This window comes from Urocitellus parryii, chromosome 2, assembly GCF_045843805.1.
Source record: "Urocitellus parryii isolate mUroPar1 chromosome 2, mUroPar1.hap1, whole genome shotgun sequence".
Taxonomy (NCBI): Eukaryota; Metazoa; Chordata; class Mammalia; order Rodentia; family Sciuridae; genus Urocitellus; species Urocitellus parryii.
In genome coordinates this window covers 105,839,957-105,867,416 of record NC_135532.1, presented here as the reverse complement: position 1 = coordinate 105,867,416, position 27,460 = coordinate 105,839,957, and the positions used below count along the sequence as shown (strand labels likewise).

Here is a 27,460-nt window from a genome sequence, read left to right as displayed (position 1 = left end):
AATATTTAGGAAATGTATTATTTCTTTGTTTTTAACCTGAGAATATGAAATGCCAACTATATGGATGGTTGAAAGTTCCTGCCATCTCTAAAGCTATTTTATCCACTGAGCAGGCAGACCTCTATTCTGACTCAAAGACTGTTGAAAGTGAAATTGCTTGACTAGCTCAAGGTTATAAAGTACATTAAATAACCCCAGCTGCCAGTTGAATATGAAGGACATAAATAATCATGTCACTGAACAATAAGCACAGTCCTATAACATGAAAATGAACAGATACAAAAGGCAAATTGCACAGCTGATGCTATGACAAATGACACTACCATAGTCGAACGGCCTGTAGAAAAATAAATCAGAGAATACAATTGTAATGAAACACAAAAATAGGGCTGGGGGTATAGCTCAGTGGTAGAGTGCTTGCCTAGCATATAGGAGGCCCTGGGTTTGACTCCTCACACCAGGGGGAAAAAAAGAAAAAAAAACACAAAAATAAGTGATCAATTGGGTATAAACAATGATGCTGGATGAAATGCAGTTCTACTTCATGATTTCCTTTCTAAAAGATTTTAGTCTTCATTCTTTCCCAGGTTATGTCTATTCCTTTGTCATTCTTTTTTTTCTCTCTCTCTTTCTCTCCTTTATCATTTATAGAAAAGGACAGAAAACACTAGCAGATGAGAAAGGGGGCATTTGAAGAAAGTCCTTCTCAGACTACTGTCCTATAGACCACAGGGGAGGGTTATTATTGGGAAAGGATCCCATCTGCATAGTTTCATGAGGGTCTTGTGAAAGCAGCATCCTGGCCTCTTTCTCTACACAGCTTTCTCACTGTCCCAAGCAGGGGAACTGATTTATCTCCCCGGGGAGACCTGGATCCACTGCACTTCATACCTCCACTGTAGCCGTTCTCAAACTTCAACTGCAACAGAATCAAAGGGAGGGCTTGTGAAAACACAGATATCTGCTCCCATCCAAGAGTTTCTGATTCCATTGGTCTAGAAAGGAAACCAAAAATCTCCATTTCTAACAAGTTTTGAGGTAGCATCAATGCTATCTGCCTGGGGACCACCTTTGAGAAAGGCTGCTATTACAAGTGGGGATGTAGCTGGGAGCCAGCTTGTGCACGTCTAGCTTAGGAATCAGAGCTGGAGGGAAGGGAAGGTCCACTCTTGGGAATCTCCTGGAGCCTGGAGAAGCAAGCAGTCACAAAGTGGGCAGGCATCACGGGATACCACCCCTGACCCCCACAGCAGAGATCTTTAAGACTCCACAGCCCCTCTCTGCTCTCTGGGACATGAGGGGGCATGCCGAGAACAGGTGTTAACCCTGCTCCCCAAGTGTGCGGCTTCAGAGATCAGCTCTGAAGAATTCCACACCCTGACGGCCGTGACATGGGCATCTACCTGCTCCTGGGATGACTGAAACAGCTGCAGAGAGGACGTGCTCTAGGGAGCTCTGCATTCTGCCCCAGCCTATGTCCTGCACAGGAAGCTGCTGAGATTCCAACTGAATCCAGCCACAAATCACTGGACAGCCACCTGGAGGGCACCACAGAGGAAAGCAGAGAGAGGGTGAGTAATCCCAGGATTTGCTGGGTCCAAGAAGACACGAAGAGAAGCTCCGCTCAGCCCAGGCTCTAAGTTTCCAGTCTTGCCAGCTCACTGAAGTGCCTCAGTATTGAAGATTTTATTTTTTATTAATACATTTTTGTTTTTGTTTTTGTTTTTGTTTTTTTGTCTTAGCACCGGGGACTGGACCCAGAAGCACTTACCCACTGAGCCAACCCTTTTTATTTTTTTGTTTTGAGACAAGATCTCAAGTTGCTTAGAGCCTCTCTAATTTGCTGAGGTTGACCTCAAATTTGTGATCCTCCTGCCTCAGCCTACCAAGTCACTGGGATTACAGGGATAAGCCACTGTGCCTGGCTACTAATCCATTTTTTTGATGTTGCTATTTCATGTTTGTTTGGTTTTCCCTCTTTTCTCTCTCTTTTTTTTAAGTTTTCTTTTACTTTTCTCCTTTTCCTTTTTCTCATTTGTTTTACTTTTCTCCTTTGGCTTGTTTTTTCTTAACTTTTTTTTTTAATTCTCTATTATTTTCCTCTTTCTTTTCAGTTGTTGATGGTGTTGCTGTTGGGGTTTTTCTTTAGTTGGTTTGTACTTTGTTTCTTTATCTGGATTGCTTTTTCTTCTTTTCTCTCCTTCCTTTGCAGAACTGGGAAATGTCCTGGGAATCCAGCACATGAAGCACCCTGGGTAAGTATTCTGCCACTAAGTTACACTCCAGCCCTGATTAGAGGGATTGCACCTTGCCCCCGATATGACTTGGTCCTGCTTGAACTTTGGCAGATACTTCTACTTAAAGAACAGGAGGGATAACAACCCCAGCTGATGACCCATCCCCAAGTAGTCATGGCTGGGAGGACGGAGTCCAAAGTCCTGCTCCCAGACACTCACCTGCTTAGCAACAGCAGAAAGCAACAGCACAACTGTGGCACCAGCTGTGGCGCCATCAGCAATGGTTGCTTCCATACCCTATCAGATGCATGTGACTGACAAGACTGGAGGAGGACCTATGATGATACTGACCTTGGCCTCTCTCTGCAAAACAACTAGGGCTGCTCCAGTGTCTAAACAGGATGAACACTCCAGGACCACCCCTGGAACAGTCAGTGACAGAACTGCTTTCAAGTAATAGAGCTAACATTACCAGAGCCTAAGGAAACCCCCCAACACCTGAAAGGGGCTTCCATTGCCATTCTCACTGTAGGAGCAACCAGAGGGTACACCCCACATACGCAGCTGTCTGCACCAAACCTGCATAAACTTTCAGAAGGACCCCATTCTTGTGAGAATTACAGAGAAAATGAGTCCCTTAGATTCCAACATGGAACACACTGTGTCAAAATCCACTAATCACAGCTAAAGGAGACACAAGGAAATTACACTCATAAGTCAGATATGAATTAGACTCGACATTGCACAACAAAGCAATAACCCAACCACAAATCATCAAGGGAAAGCTACTTAAGAAGATTTTCACATAAAAGTAGAAGACAGATTTAGCCAATGGATGCACAAATCTCAACTTAAAAACAAAAGACATATGAAAAAACAGAGCAACATGACAACTGCAAAAGTTCATAACAGAAGCTAAAGATATTGAAGTGTATGAAATTCCAGACAAAAATCATTCAAAAGACTTATTTTTAAAAGCTCCATGAAACCCAAGAAAATACAAATAAACAATTGAGACAATTAAGGAAGACAATGCCGGGTACAAATGAGCATCTTTTTTTTTTTTAAACATTTTTTAGTAGTTGAACACAATACCCTTATTTTTTATTTATTTATTTTTATGTGGTGCTGAGAATCGAACCCAGGGCCTCAAACATGCTAGGCAAGAGCTCTACTGCTAAGCCACAACCCCCCCCCCAGCCCCAAAAAAGAACAACATAAGATCAATTAGATTAAAAAAAAAAAACTCACTAAGTCTCAACAAGATTCTACATCAAGCAAAAGAAACAACACTGGAGCTTGAGGAAAACTCTGCCAAAATATACATTCAGACAGCAACAAAGGAAAAAATAAGAGATCTCCTGAACACCACTAAAAGATCAAACATCTGAATAATCCGAATACAAGAGGAAGAACAGCTATGTGACAAGGGCCAAGAAAACCTATTCAGTAAAAAAAAAAAAAAAAAAAAAAAACCCACACAGAAAAGTTCCCACATCTTGGGAAAGACATGGGCAACCAGGCATAGGAGGCATTTAAAAGCATGACCAGAAAAGAACCTCTCACATTCTACTATGGTCAAACTGCCAAAAGTACAGAACAAAGAAAGAATATTAAAAGCTGCAAGACACATCAAGTCACATTTAAAGGCAAAGCTATCAAAATTACAGCAGATTTCTCAGTAGAAACTCTTTTTTTTAATATTTATTTTTGGTTGTAATGGACACAATATCTTTATTTATTTATTTTTATGTGGTGCTGAGGATTGAACCCAAGGCCTCCCGACATGCTAGGCAAGCGCTCTACCACTGAGCCACAACCTCAGCCCCAGTAGAAACTCTTAACAGCCAGGAACACACGGAATAAGAAGTTTCAAGTCCTCTTAAGAAAATAACTGCTAACCAAGACAATGATGAAGATGATGAAGATGATGATGATACCCAGCAAGTTTATCCTTCAGAACTGAGGGAGAAATAAAGATCTTCCAAGATAAGCATAAACTTAAGGAATTCATGACTACTAACCCAGCATTACAGAAGATACTTAAGGGAATCCTACACCCAGAGGGGGAAGAAAGTGTTTTTTTTCCCTCCACACTTTTTATTGGTACATTATAGTTGTATACACTGATGGGATCTGTTGTTTCATACTCGAACATGCACAGAATATAACAATATAATTTGGTCAAAATTAGTTCCCAGCATGAAAGAAAGATTAATATAATCACAAGAGCATGGGAAAAATAAATCTCACTGGATTTCAAAAATGAGACACAGGAACTATCAAACATTATAAATATAGTAAACCATCAAATATCTAAAACAAACAGGAAGTGAACATAAAATATTCAAAACAACCCCCCCCAAAAAAGACAGAATCAACTATAAACCTTTCAATAATTACCCTAAATATAAATGGTCTTAATTCTCCGATTAAAAGACACAGACTAGTTGGATTAAAAAAATAATATCCAACTCACCTCACCTGCAAAGAAAGACTGAAAGTGAAAAGATAGGGCTGGAGTTGTGGCTCAGTGGTAGAGTGCTTACCTAGCATGTGTGAGGAACTGGGTTTGATCCTTGGCATCATATAAAAAAATAAATAAGTTATAAAAAAATTTAAAGAGAGAAAATTTTTTTAAAAAGTGAAAGGATAAAAAGTGATATTCCAAGCAAATGCAATCCCAAAGCAAATAAGAATAGCTATACTTGTATCTGACAAAATAGACTTTAAGCCAAAAATCAGAAGAGACAAAAAAGTCACTAATTATCAAGGCAATGATTCACCAAGAAAATATAACAATTATAAACTCACATGCATTAAACATCAGTGCACCCAATTTTATTAAACAAACACTACTAGACATAAAGGGAGAAATGGGCTCCACTACAATAATAGTAGGTAACTTCAATACCCTGTTCTTACTAACAGATCATCTAACACCACCCCAAATTCAAAGAAACAACAGAATTAAACTGTATTTTAGAACAAATGGATTTAACAGACATTTAAAACAGCAAAATAAAAGACAGAAAGATCCAATTAAAGATGAAAGAGAAACCAAAAGAAAAAGAGAAGATCCAATTAGAGGTAAAAAGGAAACTTTACAATAGATACTACTAAAATTCAAAGAATCATCAGAGAATATTTCTAAAACTATGTACCAATAAATTGGGGGGAAGAAATAAAAGATGGCTCATTATCACCTAATGACATTATGGAGATACTGTACAAACCCTAAACAGTCTACCTTTAGCCTTTTTCCTATGTAATAAAAATAAATCTCTATTTGGTTCAACCATTATAAATAAATAAATAGGAAACCTCAAAAGAAATGGACAAATTTCTGGATCCAGGTGACAAACCAAAATTGAACTAAGGATAAAAAAAAAAACCCTCAAAAATAATATATTTATTCATGTGTGTGCATACATATACATATAGTTTACATAGGGAGGGGAAGAGAGAATTTCTTTTACAACGACTGTGGGATAGCTGTTTATTGAATAAAGACCTGGATGAAGTTAATTATGGTTAAATAATGTGACTGAATGAATAATCATTGAGGCAGTTCACTATTTGTGAGAATAAAACCACATGGAGCTGGTTCTGAGCCAGAGGGTCAGAAACTCAGCCTGTAGGCCACATCCGGCCAAGTGCCAGTTTGCATATAGCCTGTGAACTAAGAATAGTTTTTACGTGTGCTGGGGTTGTGGCTCAGTGGTACAGCGCTTGACTGACACGTAGGGCCTTGAGTTCAATTCTCAGCACTACATATAAATAAATAAAAATTTGTTCACAACTAAAAAAAAAAATGCTTAAAAAAAGAATAGTTTTTTACATTTCCAAAGAGTTGGAGAACAATCAAAAGAATAATAGTTTGTGACATGAAAACTATAAGCAATTAAAATTTCAGTGCCCATACATAAAATTGATTGGAACACAGACACACTCATTTGGTTACATACTATCTAGGGCTGTTTTCATGCTAAAAGAGCAGCATTAGGTAAGGGAGACAGACCATATGTCCACAAAGTTCAAGTATTTATTATGTGACCTTTTACAAGGAAGTAAAAAAAAAAATTACCAAACCCCGGGCTAGACTGGGAGCTCTCTGAAGACACTGGGGCCTTGCTCAGTGCTTGGCCTAAAACTGTATTCAGTAAATATCTGAAGAACAGATACGGTGTCAACATGAAGAACCTGTGGTGGGGCTCCTCAAATGTGGTAAAGGTAACTGTTCCCAAAGAACACACAGCCTTTTTGAAAACAGAAGAAAGGCCTGCCCCAGTTGGCAGAGCCCAGCCAGGATCTCTGTTGTCCTGTAATTCTAATGGTGGAATTTTAGTCCACAAGGAAAGAGTAGGGAAAAGATAGATCATAAGGACAAACTAGCAGAGGAATGCAGTGCAGGCTTTATCAGTAGTATATTAAAAAAAAAAAAAGTTAGCATCACAAAAAAAATAGAGAATTAACATAGGAAAAAAAGTTATATTTAAAAAACCCTCTAATGGGCTTTACGACATCTTACTCTTTGATAGGACTGCTGAAAAGTTTACAAAGTCTTCAATTGCTGATATATATACATACATACACACACACACACACACACACACACACACACAAATTGTGCACCTGCATCACAGTAAATATCAGGTCTCACAGTACTCTGTGCTAGCTACATGACTTCTAGTGTCACCTTCAACTAGGAAGCCTTATTTGTTTCTATAGGGGAGCTATAGGCATGGGATTGGGTCTAATCCAAGTACTATTTCAAACAAGGCAAGTGGATTGAATTAGAGAATATTTAGCATGGAAAGGAAACTGCAGTGCTCAATGTAAATAACTTAATTGATGTAAAACACTCAAAAGAGACTGGTACCTAGAAGATACTAAATACCAGCTTTGATCATCAGCACCATCACCTGAAGAATTACAAAAGAAGTAAGCCTCATTTTTATTCCCTTGGGAAATGTGGCCACATTCACAAATAGAAATCAAGTTGCTGAATGAGCCATACATAAATTACAAATTTTATTAGCTTGTGGCAAAATTCACTTGTAATTTATTATCAGGTAATTATCACTAAATATTTCAGTACACTTTTCTATCTTTACTGGAGAACTTTTTTATTGTTGTTGTTTCCAATTGAACAAATTCTCTTATTTTAAAGATGGTGGCTCAAAAGACATTTATCATTCACTCAATGTCCATGTGCTCCCCCACTCACTTTCTGCCCCTTCACATTAAATAGGATCCTTTCGTTAGTTCTGACCAATGAGCTGTGAAAAGAGATTGGTGTTAATGTAGGCCAAACCCTTTCAGAGCTGGTACTTGGGCCTCCAGTTCCCCTCCCCCACTGGGACTATTTGGAAGCCACCAGTTAAGACAGAAAAATACCTCATACACACACACACACACACTCATAAATCAAAGCACCTGATGTCTGTCACAGCATGTACAACAGCTGTCTTACAGAACAGTCTGTGCACATTGACATTTACGTGAGCAAGAAACCAATGAAGATTTTAGTACACACTAGTCTATTCTGATTAATTCAGAAAGTCCAATATGCTGATAACACAGAAATTTTATATATATATATATAAAATTTAGTTGTAGTTAGACACAATACCTTCATTTTACTTATTTATTTTTATGTGGTGCTGAGGATCAAACCCAGCGCCTCGCACATGCTAGGCAAGCACTCTACCGCTGAGCCACAATCCCAGCCCCACAGAAAGAAATCTTCCATCAGTCTGTGATTATCCAGTTTGGGCAATTCACAAGGAAGAACTGAAAAGAAATTTCCCAGTCTTCCTGTGGCAGTTAGCTATGTAACTTCATTAGTTCAAGTGCACTCACAGAATATTACCACACCCACTCCTATTCAAAAATAAGTATGTAAAAACCAAATCCTGCCACAAATGCATTTAAAAAAAAAATTATAAAACTGGAGAGTTGACTGAGATACACGTGAGCAGTGGAACCATCAACGACACAAGAACTGCAGCTGAATGTGCTGTTCTCCCATGTGGCTCCTTTCCTGCTTAAGGACACCTGGGCTTTCATTTTCAGCAGACAAGGTAGCAGACAAGAGGGTGCAGGGCCCCAGGTAAAGTTCTCCTTTGTTAGCAGTCAGCAAGTATTCTGTTCATTGGACAGACTGATTACGTGGAGCCACAAACAGGGAGATGCAATCTCCTGTGGCTGGCAAGAAAAATATCCATGAAGATAAGGACTCAAGCCTGGGTCCCTCAGACATTCCTGATTTAAAAAATCACTGGAAACTCCAGAGTCTTGCAGGCAGTTAAGTACAAGCTCCTATTGTCCTGGGTAACAATCTCAGATCTACTACTGATGTAACAACGTCAGTTAGCCAAACATCACAGCCTCTCTGAACCTCCGTTCCTTCTGCCGTACAAAAGGAGGACAACAACTGGTAGAGGTGGAAGTGCTCCCTCCAAACTGGAGGCAGTAGAACACTCACCTAGCACAGGTGAGGCACTGGGTTCGATCCTCAGCACCACATAAAAATAAATAAATGAATAAAAGGTATTGTGCCCAACTACAAATTAAAAAAAAAAAGACTGTGAACATTGAAAGGAATGAAAAATATACCTTTAAATTACCCTTAGATTACCTGCTATCTAATGACAGTCATAAAAATATATGATCTGGTCATCTTCCCATGTGATCAAGCGCTTGCTGGGAAATATAACTACAGTTAAATTTTTGCTCTTCTTCCAGAAGCAACTGAAATTTCCAAATTCTCAAGAATTTTCTACCAACCACATTCTGCTGACTTCTAATTCTGGTTGCATATTTTGAAATTCTAAAGTTGCTCTGATACTAAAAACCAGTATCACCACAAGTTATTCATTAATTTTTTTGCTGTTGTTGTTGAACAAATTCCAACAGAGAGGCATTCTATGATGTACCTGACCACTCTTCCTCAAAATTCTCAGGATCATCAAAACACAAGGAAAGTCTGAGAAACTGTCCCATTCAACTGGAATCTAAGATGATACAGATTAATGTAACGTCATATCCTGGATGGAATCCTGTAACACAAAAAGGACTTTAGGTAAAAAGTAAATGTGAATATGAAATATGAACACGGTATAGACTTTAATAATACTGCACAATATTATCTTACTAATTATAACAAAGGCATCAAGCCAGATGTATTACAATGTTAATAACAGGGTGAACTGTACATCAGTGTGGGACACATGGAAACTTCTCATATCTAAAATGGTCCTAAAAGATAGTCTACTAATAATTTTTCTGAATGTCACAATGAGTTACCACCTCACACCCACCATGATGGCCATAATTAAGAACAAGTAGTAAGTACTAGTGAAGACGTGGATCAACAGGAACCTTCATACTTTGCTGGCAGGAATATAAAATAATGCAGCTATTTTGGGAACAGTCTGCAGTCCCTAGGAATGTGCAGCTACCACGTGGCTCAGAAATTCTATTTTTAGGTACTGTATATGCCCAAGAGAAATGAAAACAAATGCCCTCCAAAGATTAATTCATAAATCTCATAGTAGCACTGTTCATAAAAGCCAACATAAAGAAAAAAACCCAATGTCCATCAACTGATGACTGGATAGATTTTTTTTTAAATCTGGTATATCCACACAATGGAATACTACTCATAGCCATAAAAAGAAGTGAAGTATTAATATATACAACATGGTAATCCTTGAAGACACACTTAGTAAATTAAGCCAGTTGCAAAAGGCTACATATTACATTTATGTGAAATTTCAGTAACGGGCAGATCCATAAAGACAGAAGTAGAATTGTCATTGCCTAGGAGGGGTGGGGACAGATGGTAGGAGATGAGGAATGCTAATGAATACAAGGTGATAAAATATTATAAAATTAGCTATATACTTCAAATAGATGAATTATAGGGTATTATATTTCAGTAAAACTATTTTTACTTGTTCTTATTAGATATGCGTGACAGTAGAGTGTATCTTGACCTATCATACACACGTGGAGTATAACTCCCCATTCTTGTGGTTGTACTTGATGTGGAGTTACACTGGTCATGTATTCATGTGAACATAGGAAAGTGATGTCTGTTTCATTCTACTGCCTTTCCCCTTCCCATCTGCCCTCCCTTCCCTTCATTCCTCTGTTTAATCCAATGAACTTCTATTCTTCCCTCCCCTACCACCGTGTGTGTTAGCATCTGCAAATCAGAAAGAATATTCAGCCTTTGGTTTTTTGGGATTATCAATAAAGCTATTATTTTTAAAAACAATATCATGTGCACCAAAAACACTGACAAAATACTATTTAATCCTATTTAAGGCCAAGATTTTAAAATGTTTGGTTAACATGAAACTTAATTTTCCTGAAAAGTTCTGTTTCATTTTGTAATGCTTTACTATAGTGCCTTTGAACATAATAAAACAGAACTTGCACATAGGTTTTGAATGAATCTTTGTATTCTCTTTAGATTCAACCAGAAACATGTATAAGAAGTCCTCCCTTAAGAGTGTTCGAGGGCTGGAGATGTGGCTCAAGTGGTAGCGTGCTCGCCTGGCATGCATGCGGCCCGGGTTCGATCCTCAGCACCACATACAAACAGAGGTGTTGTGTCCACTGAAAACTAAAAAATAAATACTCACTCTCTCTCAAAAAAAAAAAAAAAATGTGGGCTGGGCTTGTGCTGGCTTTGAAGACAGAAAGGGCCACAGAAGAGGAATGTGCACAGCTTCTGGAAGTTGAAAGTGGCTCACACCTGCCAGCGAGGAAACAGGAACATCAGTTCTAAAACTGCAAAGGACTGAATTCTGTCAACTACTTGAATGAGCTTAGAAGTGAATTCATCTTGAGTCTCCAGAAAAGAACGCAGCCTGAAGTGAGAATTCAGAGAATTCAGCCATATTGTGCTGGATTTCTGACATACCGAAATGTGACCTAATAATTTTTGTTGCTTTAAACTGTTATTTTTGTAGTACTTTAAAAACATACCACTAGACAACAAATAGAGGTCCTAATATTCACAGTAAGTTTCCTGTAATGCAAAGGGAGATTATAAAAAGGCAAAATTGATGGGATCATGCTTTCCTTGATGTGTTCTTGTAATCAAGATCTCAAGTCAGTATTTAACAATATGGAATAGCAAATGTAGAAGGTTGAATTTCTCTGTGAAATAAGTGGAATTACATGTTGACATCAAAAAAAAAAAAAAAAAAAAAAGAAATGTGGGCTGGGGATTAAGCTCACCTGGGTTGAAACCTTAGCACCACCACCAAAATAAAAAAAAGAACGCCCAAAATGTCAAATAGAATGCAGAATATATCCACTGATATTTAATAATAAATTAACCTGCAAAAATGACTTATACACTTCAAAATGCAGTCACCACCAGTCATCGCCTCTGAGTTGTCCTCGTCACATGAGCAATCTAAAACTAACCCTGCAGAAATATGTCAGCTAAGACTTAGTCTTCATAGCATATTATATATCACATAAGAAAAATATAACAAAATATTTAGAAAGCTTAATGTTCATCATCCTCGACATTCCAAAAGCATATAAACAGGAAATATAATAGTTGAAAAAATAAAACTAACATCATGATTAAGAACTGAACTACCAGCTGGGGTTGTGGCTCAGTGATAGAGCACTTGCCTCCCATTCATGAGGCACTGGGTTTGATCCTCAGCATCACATAAAAATAAATAAAGATACTGTGTCCATCTACAACTAAAAATATATTTTTGAAAAAGAACTGAACTACCATTAACATTAGAGAAACTATAAAAACCTTAGGAAGGATAAGTAACTTTTGGTCCTCTTCTAACTGCAAGAAAAACATGTATCCAACCTTCTGGCACATTAGTATGCTAGTAAACATTTCTTTGAGCGTCTCTGTAAGCTACTCTCCTACTTTTTTTTTTCTTTTTATTTTTCCAGTAGTGGGGGGTGAACCCAGGGCATCAAACATATTAGCAAGTCTTCTACCTCTCAGCTTTATCCCCAGACCTTTTTGAAATTTTGTTTTGAGGCAGGGTCTCACTACATTGTCCAGGCTGGCTTCAAACTTGCAATCCTCCTGCCTCAGCCTCCCAAACAGCTAGGATTACAGGCATGAACCATCATGCCTGGCTTCTCTTTTTCTTCTTTTTTTATTTCCCCCACTGAGCTGGGATCGCTGTTGCCCAGGCAGTTTGGAACTCTTGCAATCCTGGGATCTTCCAACTTTCGCCTCCCAAATAGCTGGACTACAAGGGCACACCACTGTGCTCAGCTCACATTTTTAATCTGAATACTATTAAAACAATAAAAGATACTTCAAACGGAATATAATCTTTACATTTGGTCACTTTATTTCAGGGTTGCAAGTTTTACATACAACATTATCTTCAGGTAAAACATTACTTTTACATATTATTTTATTCACTTCTAGGATTAGTTTAGCATGCATATGAAACCACAATAGTCCTTAATATTTAAATTCAAGTTATCTATCAAGTCTTAGAAGAGTCTATAGTATCAATATTTTCTGTCAATAAAACACAGATCTGGGAATAATAGTACAGTAGTCCCCCCTTATCTGTGGAGTATATGTCCCAAGATCCCCAGTTATCCACCTGAAACCGTGTATTAAGAAAACCTATGGGTTTTTTCTAATATATGAGAAAAGCTTATTATAAATTGATTTATTTACAAGTTAATTTTTAAATTGGTAAGAGATACACCAAACCCAACAGAATCACAATATTTTATAATAAAAGTTGTATGAATACGGTTTTTGTCTTTCTCAAAATATCTCATTGCATGGTGCTCACCCTCCTTGTGATGACGTAGGCTATGTGATGAGATGAAGTGAGATGAATGACATAAATATTTTTATGTAGCTCATATCCCAGAAGCCATTCTGGGGAGCAGGATGACATCCTGCACCACTTAGCTCCATCCCAGGAGGTGGAATCATCCATTTGTTCAGAATATCCATGCTGTATATGCTACCCTCCCATTACTCACTTAGTAGTCATCTTGGCTACCAGACTGTCGAAGGATTGAAGTACTTGAGAATTTAAAACTTATGATTCATTTCTGGAATTTTCCATTTCATATTTTTGGACCACAATTGACACCAGTAACTTAAACCACAGAAAGCAAAACCACAGATAAAGGGGTTTAGTAGTACAGTCTAAAAATAAGGCACCATGGACCTAAAGTCATTATAAGCAAGAAGCTACAATGTACTAGGATATGGCAGAATGGGAGAGCAGATAAGTGTGGATTCACCTACTCATTAATTCAGTTTTCCCCTCCATTCCACAACTTATTGGGAGCTATGTATCGGGCAATGGGGCACAAAATGAAAAAGATACACCCAGCCAAAGTTCACGCTCCATGTGGCCACAGGACTTATATTGGATAAACTTTAATATTCGATTTAGACTTAAAATGTGTATGGTATCTATTTTTAATATATTTTTTAGTTGTAGATGGGCACAATACCTTTATTTTATGTATTTATTTTTATGTGGTGTTGAACCCAGTGCCTCACACATGCTAGGCAAGCGCTCTCCCACAGACCAGCCCAGTATAGTATCTTTTTAATTTATCTATTTATTTAATCCATAACAAAGAAGAAGGCAGGCGGGGAACAAGGTTCAGATAAGCTGAATGACCTGAAGATTCTCCTACCCAAAGAACCTCTCAGCTGTGGACCTGGGCAAGAAGGGTGAGTCAGTCACCTGGGTCCCAGACACTCACCCATGGCTTCTTCTGTTAGTCACTAGCACATAGCAGCACCACAGTGACAACTGTTGACATGAATCTATTTTCTTCCCTACCATATTGTAGGTCCTCAGCACAGGATGCTTTTTAGGGGTCATACACAAAAGATTCTCAAAACCTCCAAAGAGACACAGATGTCTTTCCTTTCTGTGGACATGACCCCAAAAAAGATGAATGGATCTGGGCACGATGGCACATGCCTGTAATGCCAGCAGCTGGGGAGGCTAAGGCAGGAGGACTGCATGCAGTTCAAAGCCAGCCTCAGCAATGGCGAGGCACTAAGCAACTCAGTGAGTTGACCCTGTCTCTAAATGAAATACAAAATAGGGCTGGAATGTGGCTCAGTGGTTGAGTGCCCCCAAATTCAATCCCTGGTACAAAAAAAAAAAAAAAATGAATGGAAAGGACTGTCCTGGCCTTAGAGGTCTCTACTCTCCAGAGACAAGCTCTTCTAGTAAGAAATTTATAATTAAAGCAATTCTGAAGAGACACCATACTGCCATTCACCCATACTTTTTACCATGGAATCAATCAGCACTTTGAAGTCATCTTGAGAGCAACTGCTTACGACCCACATTTATATCCTTAGCTTTAACTTTTATATGTCCCCGTCTTCTGGAACCATCCAGAAAAAGTATTATTATCACTAGCCCCAGGGATTTATTTATTTTTGTCTCTATAATTTGTCTCTTGTAAATTACAATTGTTTGTCCTTTTATATTTCATATAGTGTTGAAAGACTCAGAAGCCTCTAATAATGAATTACTTTTCCCAAGCCTGGAAGATGCTTGCCATGCACATATTAAAATCAGAGTCAGGCCGGGGTGCAGGGGCGCATGCCTGTAATTCCAGTGGCTCGGGAAGGTGAGGCAGGAGGATCGCAAGTTCAAAGCCAACCTCAGCAAAAGTGAGTGCTCAGCAACTCAGTGACATCCTGTCTCTAAATAAAAAATATAAAACAGGCTGGGGATGTGGCTCAGTGGTGGAGTGCCCCTGAGTTCAATCCCTTGTACCAAAATAATAAATAAATAAAAATAATCAGAGCCAGAAGAAAAGCATTTCAGGCGTCCTTTCAAGATGATATTAACTATAGATCAATACACTGTAAGAAACGGGTTACCTCCTCCTTGGTGTTTTCAGAGGGTGGGAAGGACCAGCGGTTATAAGCCTATAGTTATAAGCCTATAACTCAACATTACCCATAGAATAAAGTCTAAAACCCACAACCTCATCCTCTAAGATGGTCCACAATCTGGCCCCAATGTGTCTTTCCAACTGCACCTTCCTGTATTTTCCAAATGAACCAGAGTTCTCACCACTGGACAAACCTGCATTTCCCTCTCCTACCACAATCTGAGGATCCGCTGCCCCTTTGTCTGGAATTCTCTCCTTATTATACCCTGCTTATTTTTAAATATGATTTGAGTGTGTCCCTCAAAGGTTGGAAGACAGGTCCCTAGGATGACAGTATTACAGTGGGGAAACCTTGAAGAGGTGGAGCCTAGTTCAAGGTAATCAGAGAAGGAGAAAACTACCCCAGAAGGGATTAATGGTGGTCTCATGGAGTGAGTGGGTTTAGAAAGAGAGGCCATCCTACATGCTTAGCCCCCCTTCTGCACTGGGTGTTTTCTGCCATGTTGTGATACAGCCAACGGGGCCTGCACCAGAGGCCGCCCATTCTTGGACTTTCAGCCTCTGAAACTGTGAGCCAAATAAGCCTCTTTTCTTTATGAAGTACCTAGCCTCTTCTTTTGTTACAGCAACAGACCAAACTCTACCCAGTAAGCATTTGTCTACCCTTCAATGCTTAATTCAAATCTCCCTCCACTTTATTTTCTTTATCTACACATATGCTCCCTCATCAGATGCATTTACAAAGATGCATAAAACATCAAAGGATATCATAAAATTCAGCATCCTGTCAACTCTGCCCTGCCATAATTATTACCTTAGAAAGTGAGCTTTCCATTTCAGTCTTATCATATTTGGTTTTTATATATTTTGACAGCACATAGCACGAGTGTCCATGTTCTGTGGCCACAGATGTGTGCTTTAACTCTCCTACAAGACTGTAGATATTCTCAGGGCAGAAAAAGAACTTTCTGTAGTTGTATAAGTCCTACTTCTTGGCTCAGAGCTTATAGGCCATTTCGAAAATATTTGTTGAATGAAGCTTAATATTCCATACAGAATAACAAAATTAAGGGGCTGGGGCTCAGCAGTAGTGCACTTGCCTGGCATGTGTGAGGAGGCACTAGATTCAATTCTCAGCACCGCGAATAAATAAATAAAGGTCTATCAACAACTTAAAAAAATACATGAGATACCCAACACTTTTAAAAAAAAGAATAACAAAATTAAATCCAAATGCACATCTCTTGAGCATACTATTCCTTTACGCTTGGTTTGGGTCAATTCCTAACATCTGGCTGATGCTGGCAGTTCCACTTACTGTAGAAACGGCCCACTGGCCGAACAACAGTTACTTTTAAACATGGAATAAAAGAAAAGGGCTGGTTTCCTGAGAAAACTGACCATCGGCCTCAGCATCACTTGGGAACTTGTTAAAATGTACATGATTCAACTCTACCCAACACCTAAGGAATAGAAACTGTGAGCCGGCACCGTGGCGCACACCTGTGATCTCGGCTGCTCAGCAGGCTGAGGCAGGAAGATCTCAGGGTAGAGGCAAGCTGGGCAACTTAGGAAGATCCTGTGTTGAAAATACAGAAAACTGGGGATGTCGCTCTATTGTAGAGCACCCAGTCCTGCAAAAGGAGGGGCAGGATTAGAAACTGGAGTTTGGACCCAGCAACCTGTTTTGTCCTGCGGTCTCCAGGTGACCCTTATGCACATTTCCATTTTCCAGCACACTGAAGCACCTGTACTTTCCGGCAAGGTCAGCTCTTTCTGTCACCATGCTTTCCTCCTGCTGCCCCTTTCTCCATGGAATGCTTTATTCTTTGTCAACTGAATTTATGCTTCCCTTTCAAGGTTCAGCTCAAAAGTCACCTCCACCTTGAAGCCTTCCTTGACCCACTCAACAGAATTAACTGCTCTCTATTTGGGTTCCCTCAAAGCTTCACCCCTCTGTTCCTTCTGGTTCTCACTCATCACAGGCAGTCGTCCCTGTGTCTTGCCTCCTCCCTCTGACTGAGAACTCTCAAGTGCAAGGACCATGTCTCACTCATAGCCCTGTCCCCTTACTTATCTTTTGCAAGAAACTTTTGATTAACAAGGAGGATGCTGAGCACCCAAACTCTGTCTCCATAGTAGAGACTAGAAAAAAAAAATACAACTGTTAGAGGAGGTCCTAAGTTGAGGTAGCAGTTATTAAAGGCACTTCTGGCAACAGAAATGACTTAAAGAGCTTCACAGTTGAGGTTTACTCACAGATCACTTTCAGGATTTTTTTAAAAAATCAAATACAAATTTCACAGAGAAATTACTTACTCTGGTCAGAAAAAGAAGAAAATAGATTGGAAAAGCACTAGATTTAGAGTTACGCTGAAGATTCCTGAGGTCAGAGACCCTATATTTGTCTTGCCCATCACTGCTCCCAATGCTAAGTCCTGATATTTTTTCAAATGCTGAAATCAGAAGACACAGATATGAGCTCAATCTCTGCCACTTCTATGTTGGGTAACTTCAAACAGGCAAGTCATTCTTAAAGCCTAGGCCACTTATCAATAAAGGCAGCTAAGTCAGAAAACTATTTTAACTGTCAATACACACCTTTCCTCCTTATCTTACAGTTTACTAATTGCTTTTGCATTCACTGTATTGTTTAATCATCAAACCCACAACTGAACAGAAGCCTCCCTTCTAATGGGGTCAGAAACAATCTCAGACTTTGACTTCCCATCTATGGCTATAACCAGAGGTCAGTGATTTGTGGTATCTAAACTTTCAATTGCCCTAAGGCTCATTTTGGCTGACCACTAAATATTCAGAGATTTTTCAAATTATCTTTTTTCACTGATGATAATTCTTGGACTTAACCTGGCTGCCTGATTAAAAAAAAAAAAAAAAAGCAAATTGCTGTTGTCATCTTTCCAAAATTAATTCATTTGCATGAGAATTTTTGCTAAAAAACATCAGTGGGGTTTTGCGAGCTGCATTTCACGGCTGGCACCTCACTGACCTAATAACACTTTATAAGAACTGGGCCACTCTTGAAAACATTGTCGAGACCAAGGATGTCCCAGTGAACTAAACCTGGGGAGAGAGATGGAAGAGAGAATTCTGGGAGAGTTGTTCCGTGAAAGGATGCAGGAGTCTGAGACTTTCTGTTTTGTTCACAAAGGTTATAAACACTAACTTGATATCAGACTAAAGGTTCAATTATATACTAACTTGATATTGTCTTTCCACCAAATTATTGATGAGTAGCATTAAACCCTCAGTAGAGACTCACTTATCAAACCTCAAAATTCTAGTTTGCATTGATTTTTATCTATAAGCAGTATTTATATATTTATCATCAAGGACAAAAAATGTGGGGGAAAAGAAATCAATATAGCCATAAAAGATGGTGCTGAAGATTGCAAAGTGAAATGAAACAAAAAGTCTACCCAGGCCATCAATTGTTCACCATGAGTCACAAAGGAACTTTTATTTTAACAATTTAATCTAGATTCTGAGTACCAGTTATGGAAACAACATGAGAACACAGCCTGTACTTTCTATCAAAGGCATTCAAATTGCTTGATCAACATCAACGTTAGGCCACAAACTGTCAGTCATCCACTTTGGATTTTACAGTGGTGGTCCCTGTCAATGAACTTATCCATGGACTGCAGAGGGCCCCCTCATAAGCATTCGCTCAAGAGGGAAGGTTTAGACCAGCGGGTTTTGGTCCACGACATGCCTGCTCTTCCTGCGTGTATGCAGATATCTTAAACTCAAATCTAATCCAAATTCTATTTAGGCAGCAGTGCTAAAATCTCATTCTGGTTTTCCAAAAAGTTGAATGGGCTTTTGTCAGCTTATACAAATAAATACATTTAAAAAAAACGTAATTTCTTGGAACTGGATCTTTTAACTAATTATTGTGCTTCTCAATAACAGAGTAAATCTGTTTTCCTCCAGTATTTTGAGTCAACCACATCCCCAAATCCTTGACTTTTATAATGAAGAAGCCCACATACATACCTTCTTCTACCTTACCAAGGCATCCACCCACCCTAATATCAAAAAAAAGAGTTTCTCATGTATAAGCTTTTATCTACCAGAGACAGGCCCATGTGCTGTGTGCGAGTTATCTTCCAAAGATTCTTGTGGTTTTATAACTGTGAATTGCTGAAAAAAAAATCAATCATAAAAACTCAGCTTCTTATGAAGTTTAAAGACTCCTTCCCAACTGGACTTTATGAACGAAGCTATTTCTATTCCTCTGGAAAATACTTTGATATAATGTCTTTTAAATAAGAGGAAAAACTCTCCTAATCATCTCTCAATCTTGCCTTCTATGTCCCCAGTAAATTACTAAAAAGCAACTTGCTTTTACAGAAGCAGCGATGCAAGAGTCTCACTTAAAAAAAAAAAAAAGGCAAAAGCACAGTTTCAGACACAGTTGCACTGAAAAGAAACCAGATGATCAAATGATCAAAGTTAACACAGCCTCACATCTCATGTGACCTTATATAGTAGCAAAGTTTCCAGCAACAAAATTGTATAACCATTTTATAACCAATAAACCCTTATGCAGCACAAAGGCCTCTTTCTCTCTCTCCCTGATTTTCATCATCACCCAGCATAAAACGGTGCATGGGAAGTGGATGACCGGATGAGTTTGGGGATACTGAGACAAGCAAAGGGTGGAGGACAGAGCACCTGGTCCTTCCTTTCATATCCATCGGGGTGGAGACTCTGGGAACACACAGATCCACTAGGGAGGGGCGAGAGGAGGGGAGGTGAAGGAGAACCAGGAAATGGAAGCAGTTCAGGTGGCACAGGAGGCAAGAACCTCTCTCCTGGGTTGCATTTTAAGACTTCCAGGAGAAGGTAAATTCCTGGTGAAGCTTGGTTCACCAAAAGGAGGAAGAGGAGCACACTTTCTCACAGTCAACTCAGTAGCTCATTCCCATGGTCAAATCTGGGGTCTGGCAGTAGGGCCTCTACAACATTTGTCTCTGACCTGGCACCTTCCCTGAGATACCCGTGCCCACCACCAACTAGCCCACATTGACTTCAGAACTCTCTAATTTTGAGAATTCATGGTTCAGGTATGGATTCTCCCTGGGGATTTATGACCACAGTTCAAAGGCCTGAGACCAGAGTCAGGATCCACAGATATTCTAAGAGCTTCCTTCCAGCAGTGAATTCTAACACCATAGGGGAAAAAAAAAAAAAAACACATTTACAATCCCAAAGATTTCCTAGGCTCCTATATAAGGTGAGTTCCTCACCCCACCCTCCCAATTCTAGAGGCACCCCATGGATCACTACCAACTCACCCAACACCACCCCAAATGAGAGGGGAGACAAATCAGAATGTGCTTTAATGGTGTCCCAGATTAAAAGCTGCCCTCTCCAACCCCAGGAACGCTTCAAAGGAAAAGCAGATAAAGACTAAATGGAATAAAAAGTCAGAAAGATATTCATCACCGCTTTTCTGATTCCCAGATTAAATTCTGGCTCACAGAAATGTTAGAAGTTTCACCAGCTAAAACTTGTAGCCATCCTAAACTTCTGTTAGAGTAACCACAGATAAAGATATTTGATTATTTGAGCTCTCAGTGCCTGCAGTCAGGTAAGCCTGGGGTCAAATCTCGGCTCAGCCAGATATCAACAGGGTGAACTCAGATAGGCGATGTTATCTAAGCTTCAGTTTTTCTCATCTATAAAAAGAGGGTAATAATAATTGCACCTACCTCATAGGATGGTTTGTAAAAATTAAAAATTGCTTGTATGAATATATTTAATATAATGTTGGATCCATGGAAAGTACTTTATTAAACCAGTTACCAATACAAATGTTACTATCTATTATCTTCAGAAAGTTACATGATATGGTCAACTTACACATGGCCACCGTAAACTTTAGGAGACAATATTTGGGCACTTTTTAAGTATATGAGGCATTCATTTCAGCCTACCGCCTGATTTTGCATTTGTCTAATCAATTTTCACTAATGTAATGATAAAAAAAATGTAAAGATAATCCCTTTTTAACTAGGCCAACCCTTCCTTCCCCTGCTAAACATCTCAAGCTCTTTCAGTCTGTCCCCTCAACAGTTCTATCCTTGACACTTTTATAAAAATAGACATCACTGCCTATCAAAAATGAAGAAGCGATTGATCACGGTGAATTTCAATGGAGAGAAAAGAGACAGCTCCCCAGTGCTGCCTGCAGCTCCGTGGAAAGGCTGTGTTTTGATTTGCAAAACAGCTATTTGCAACATCTGTTCCAAGCAAACAAACACATCCCAAAGCACCTCTTGAACTGGGATTTGGGGTTCAGCAGCACTGCCTTCTGTCTTGTTTTTCCAGGTACAGTCTGATCGCAATTCCCTTTCTATGTCTCCACATCACATTCCTGGGCCACAAACACCACCCTTCAGTGCCATGCTCCCTGAGACCATGGCTCACAACCCCCTGAAGGACTAGGATGTCCTGTATACACTCTCAGTCTAAGGACTTTGGGCCACCTGTTTGTCTTCTGCCTCTGACAAGCTAAACGACCAATGACCTTTCCAGACTCTTCCTCAACTCCCCCTCCTGTGGACTCCCAAGTCCCCAGTGTACCCAGTTTTGAATTGGCCAGTCCCCTGTGTCTCATCTCTTCCCATGATACTGACATTCTCCCATCAGCCACTAAATGTCCTCCTTTTGATTTCTGAGGGTTTTCTTTTTTTTTTTTTTTTTTTTTTTTAGATTTTTTTTTTTTTTTTTTTTTAGTTCTCAGCAGACACAACATCTTTGTTTGTATGTGGTGCTGAGGATCGAACCCGGGCCGCACGCATGCAAGGCGAGCGCGCTACCGCTTGAGCCACATCCCCAGCCCCTTCTGAGGGTTTTCGATCCACAGAACATCTCAACCCTGACTGTCCAGTCACCAGTTCAAAATTAATCTTAGTGCCCATAACCTAGAAAAGTAAGGGTTAATGAAAGAGGCTGGGGCCTAGTAAAGAAGAAAGTTGAACAGAACCTCTGGCTATGCTACTAACCAGCTGAGTTAAGAATATCTCAGTTCCTCCTCTATCCAACAAGGGGACAGTTCGGATAAAGTGCTACCTACCAGCTCTAAGATCCTGACTGCCCATCCTCCTCATGTCAAAATACACTTACTTATTTATTCATTCAAGAACTACTAAGTTCTGATACTGTAAAGCAATGTGCCAGACATTCTAAGAATCACAGTGTCAATATCATCCTCTAGAATGTGAAAAAGACAATTACGTTGACAACTGTAAGAAGCAGAAGAGAAATCATGTCCCAATCAGAAGTGCTAATAAGACAAAAAGGATATTATAAGCCCATTAATAACACTCCAAACTTGAAACTAGTAATTTTCAACACCTTTCCTCCTTTAAATCTAGTCTTTCATTAAATGCTTCTTTCTGGTTTGGGGTTTTTTTTTTTTGGAGGGGTGCAATATTGGGGATTGACTCCAGAGTGCTTAACCACTGAGCTACATTCTCAACTCTTTCATTTTTTTATTTTGAGATAGGGTCTTGCTAAATTGTTAAGGCTGTCCTTGAACTTGCAATCCTCCTGCCTCAGCCTCCCGCAGTGCTGGGATTACAGGCTGTGCCACCATGCCCCGCCCTGTACATCACTCTTACTCCACTTTGCATTTACAAGTCACATGCTCAGTCCAAGCTCTGGACAGCTGTTCACCATTGTGTTTTTACCTGTCTCTAGCATTCCCCCCAATCTGTAATCTCTTGTCAAAATATGAGAATCATCCTATCTGGCTGGTTTGACTCCATCTCTGTTTGCTACCACTCTAAGGTGGCCTCTCCTGTAAATCAGAATACCCGCATCGAATCCTTCAGAAAACTATGGGTGCTTCATTTTCCTCCCTCCTACAAACAGTGGCTGAGAATATACTCTGTACTTAGCGATGAGTGGGATGTTTAAGTCACGGGCTTTAACCTTCAAGAGTTTACACAGCCTGACAACTTCCTGGTCAGAAAATAAGGATTGTGTACTAAAATATAATTCACAATACCATACACAGTGAGGATTACCAGCAGCACAGATGACAGTGATAAGCACTACAGGGTTCTAAAGGGGCAAACTACTTATGGCTGCAGCAATCAAGGAAGGCTTCCAGGAAGAGGTTACAGCTGAGAAACATCTTGCAACATGGACAGACTTCAACAGGGATGAAGGCAAACAAGCATTCCAGGCCAACGAAGGAGGATAGTTTGGTTTCAAGACCAGCAAATTCGTAGGTGGGGCTTGAGTGACACTTCTTGAAAGGAGTTTATAAGGTACGGCAAGCTAAGTACTAGACACAGCTAGTTTTCTGCTCCAACCAGACTACATGAGAAAGTGGAAAAGAAAGTTTAATAACCTATTCAAATGATGAGAGGAGTTTCAGCAGGGAGAGGTAAAAAGATCCCTGAAATCAGAAAACCTGGTTCTCGGGTCCGGTTTTGCCAACGAGGGACTTGGGTGGCCACAGCAAGTCATCTAACCTCACTGGTCTCAGTTTTCTCATTTGTAAACTGAAGCAGTTGAACTGGCTGACCTCGAAGGCCCCTGCAGACCAAAACTGGACCAACTGTATATAATTTCTGCCATTAAAACATTCATCATGGGGGAAAGTAGGAGGTAAAATATCCCCTTTCTGTTTCTCTTCCTGAACTTTTCTTTTTCCTAAACTACTTCTGAGTGTGTCTCGCACATCACAAAGTTAACTTTACTATAATTTAACTTTACTGTAGAATTTCACTACAGAATTCAATTTAAAGAGAAGCTGATTCCAAGGGAAGAGCAGGATGCAAAAGCACTTGCTTTCTTCCTGACTCCTACACAGGGTTCAGTTTGCCTCCTGCCCTGAAATTGTGCTTAGGGTTCAAAAGGTTCTCTAGGAAATTTGTGCAGCACAGCTTTAGCCTCCTACAAGTGTATCCAGTACGGCAGCCCCAAAGTGAAATATATATCGATAGAAGCCATAAAATGTGACAGGATAAACAAAGGATGAAGTATGAGAACTTCTTTTAATAGTACCAAATGAAGATTTTTTTTTTTTAAAGCTGTAATGTTGAAAGGTAAAGGGGAGGGGATTCTGTAAAGTCAGTACTTTGAAATGCAGCTGAAACTGGAAAAGTTTGACAGTGAAAATCCGCTGAAAACTGACATTTCTCATGCCGCATCCAGAGGCCCCCATGCTCCAGGAAAGACACCAAACCCAGAAAGCACGGATGCAGTTTCATCCTAGCCCTATTGATCCTATGCACCAAAAGGCCAAAGACAAATAAATCAAGTCACAGAATTCAAACGAAAAAGACTGATCCAGAAAGTCTCGCGAACAGCCACCGAAAGTTTAAAACAGAAGACTCAATCAAATGCCTTACTTTATGCAGAGATGCATAGTAACGCACGTCTCATGTATATTGTTTAAATAGTGCAAATACACGGTGTAACACCTGCGGGCACTTCTTGCTGCCCCAAGTGGGCAGAGCGCGTCCGGAGATCCGCTGGCGCCGCACCGCACGGCGGGGAGAGCCTGGCTGGCGAGGATCTCTGACTGCCCCCCGAGGAAGTCAAGCTTTGCTTTTCTTCGGTCGGTCCTGCCTGCCTTTAGGGCCCCGACTCCCGCATTCCCACGCCTGGTACCTGCTGCGATCGTACTGCAGCTCCGGCTGGGGATCCCCGAGCCCCGCAGGTCGACTCTGCAGCTACCTCTGCGCGCCCGCCCCGCTGCTGCGCTCGCCCCCACCGCGCATGCGCGACCGGCTACCCCGGCTCGCAAACTCGGAATCCACTCGCCGGGTTTTGGCTGCAGCTTTCAGGGAGGGGACCTCCAGCTAAGAACCTGGTTCTGGAGGAGGATGAAAGAAGCTGCAGGTGCGGGGAGGGGGAAGGAGCAAGGAGGAGGTGGGTGGGCTCGGCGGCCACGTCATCCCTGCAGACCCCCCCCCACCTTCACCAACCCCAAAGATGACCCTCTACCCCCTCTTAAACTCGAGTGTGAATTGGCATCACCTGGAGGGCTTGTTAAACTAGACCCAGAGTTTCAGGGGGTCTGGAGAGATACTTGGTATTCTAGAATGTTCTCTGGGGAAGCTGCTGCTACTAGTCTGGGTACCACATGTTGAAAGCCACAGGTCAAAAGAAAAGCTATTTGTTATGAAAGAAAAAGTTTTCTTTCCTTTTGAGATTTCACATAACACTTCCTTGTCATATACCAGCCACACCTGTTTGAAATAAATAAATACCTAAAGACTGTCCTCAAACAAAGGTGGGATGTTTCCTCTAGCACGTGAGTCAGGTGAATGGAATGCAGCTTCAAGAGTTCTCACCAATGTTGCCTGCAGCATAATCCCTAGCTCCTGGGCCCCTTAGTGCAGTCCAGGGAACAGAGCTGCTCCCTATCTTGTTGTCCCTCCCCCCTTTTTTTTCTAAATATTTATTTTTTAGTTTGAGGTGTTTTATTTTTATGTGGTGCTGAGTTCGGTCCTCAGCACCCTGCGCATGCCAGGCGAGGGTGGCATGCTACAGCTTGAGCCACATCCCCAACCCATCTTGTTGCCCCTTTAACTCAGAGTCCTGCGTGCCCCCTTTGCACCCAGCACTGTGGGTGATACAGAAGGGGCACCAAAAAACCCTGACATGGTCGTAACAGGGCTGGAGAAGAAAGGAGGAGGTTGAAATTATTTTAAGAACCCAAAAGAAGTGGATGAGCAATTAATTTGGAAGTAGGTGAGCCAGGGAGGGAGAGGATAAGAATTTCTTCTTATCCTCAACTTAGAGAAACATGAAAATTTAGTATTTTTATCTGAGCCTGGATACACAGACGGGTTGAGAATGCAAGGTCTCACAAAACATTTCTTTAAAAGTGCAACACAGATATCCCTAGGGTTATCCAAAATAAATTGAAATATATGCCCAAAGTCTTTGTTCATAGGCAGTTTTTTTTTTTTTCCACAGTAGCCCCAGTCAAGAAGGAACTCAACTGTCCATCAACAAGTGAATGAAAAAACAAATTGTGGTAAACCTATACAATGGAGTATGTTACTCAGCATTGAAAAAGAAGTAACTACTCACACAGGCTTCAACATGGACAAATCTCAAAATCATTTGCTGAGTTGAAAAAGCCAGAGATAAATACATACTTATGATTCTATTTGTATGAAGTGTAACCTATAATGACAAAAATAAGTGATTACCTAGAGCCAGGATGGAGGAAAGGATGCACATTGGTAGGGGGGCTTTGTGGGTGTGGTGGCACATGCCTATAATACCATCCACTCAGGAGACTGAGGTAGGAGGATCACAAGTTCAAGGCCAGACTCAGCAATTTAGCAAGACCTTGTCTCAAAATAAAAAATAAAAAGGGCAGGTGAGGTGGCTCAGTAGCTGAGCATCCCTCTGTTCAACCTTCAGTATCCCCAAAAACCTTTTCAGGTAATGGAAGTTTTCTCTTTATTAATCATAGTGATGCTTTCACTACATACAGAACTGTCAAAGCTAAATTGTAGACTTTAAATACATGGAATTTGTTTTACATAAAGTATTCCTCAATAAAGTTGGAAAGAAAAAAATCAAATATCTTAGGATCTTCATATTTAGTGGAAATATTGACCAAGATAAGTTCATGAGGAAATGCAAACTAAACAAGTGTGACCTGATTGTGAAGGAAGCAAAATAAAGCTGCCCTCCAGAGATAGCTAAAAGTAATCAATATAAAATGTCTGAGGCAGCCATCGAAAAAGTAACCAACCCAAAGATAGGGCTTGTAATGTACGAATGATAAAACTAGAGCGTTTATCAAAAGTATCTTCCAAATCTGAATAGTAAATAGAGTATATCATTGGAAATGCACAAGCAGTACGTTCTTTTTTTAATATTTATTTTTATATATTTATTTTTATGTGGTGCTGAGGATCGAACCCAGGGCCTCAAGCATGCAAGGCAAGTGCTCTACCACTGAACTATAACCCCAGCCCCAACAACCAGCACATTATTTTAAAAAGAAAATTGTTCTCTGCTCGGCTGATTGTATTGCCACCAATAAGGAGCAGGGTTTTCAAATTGTGTTCATAGGAGTCATAGGTTTCTGGAAGATCAAAAACAGGGTTCTGGGGCAGGGACCTCAGGCCAGCCAACGCAACTTATTTACATATTACAAGGTCTTATTTGATAAAAGTGTTCTACTGATAATTCAAAGAGTAATCATTTGAAAATACTTGAAGTAATAGCACCAGGTAGGAAGAATTCACACAGAGGAGATGCAGTCTTGGTGGGCACAAGTACAC

General features: G+C 40.1%; 1 protein-coding gene across 3 annotated transcripts in view; it reads right to left on the bottom strand.

The window, feature by feature from the left end:
- Pls1 (plastin 1) overlaps nucleotides 1-24,897 on the bottom strand; it is a 116,410-nt gene extending 91,513 nt beyond the window's left edge. For all 3 annotated transcript variants that reach the window (XM_026385062.2, XM_026385059.2, XM_026385061.2), the window contains exon 1: nucleotides 24,819-24,897. The gene's annotated coding sequence lies outside the window, so the exon portion shown is untranslated. The remainder of the gene's footprint in view (nucleotides 1-24,818) is intronic.
- Nucleotides 24,898-27,460: the final 2,563 nt, after the last annotated feature.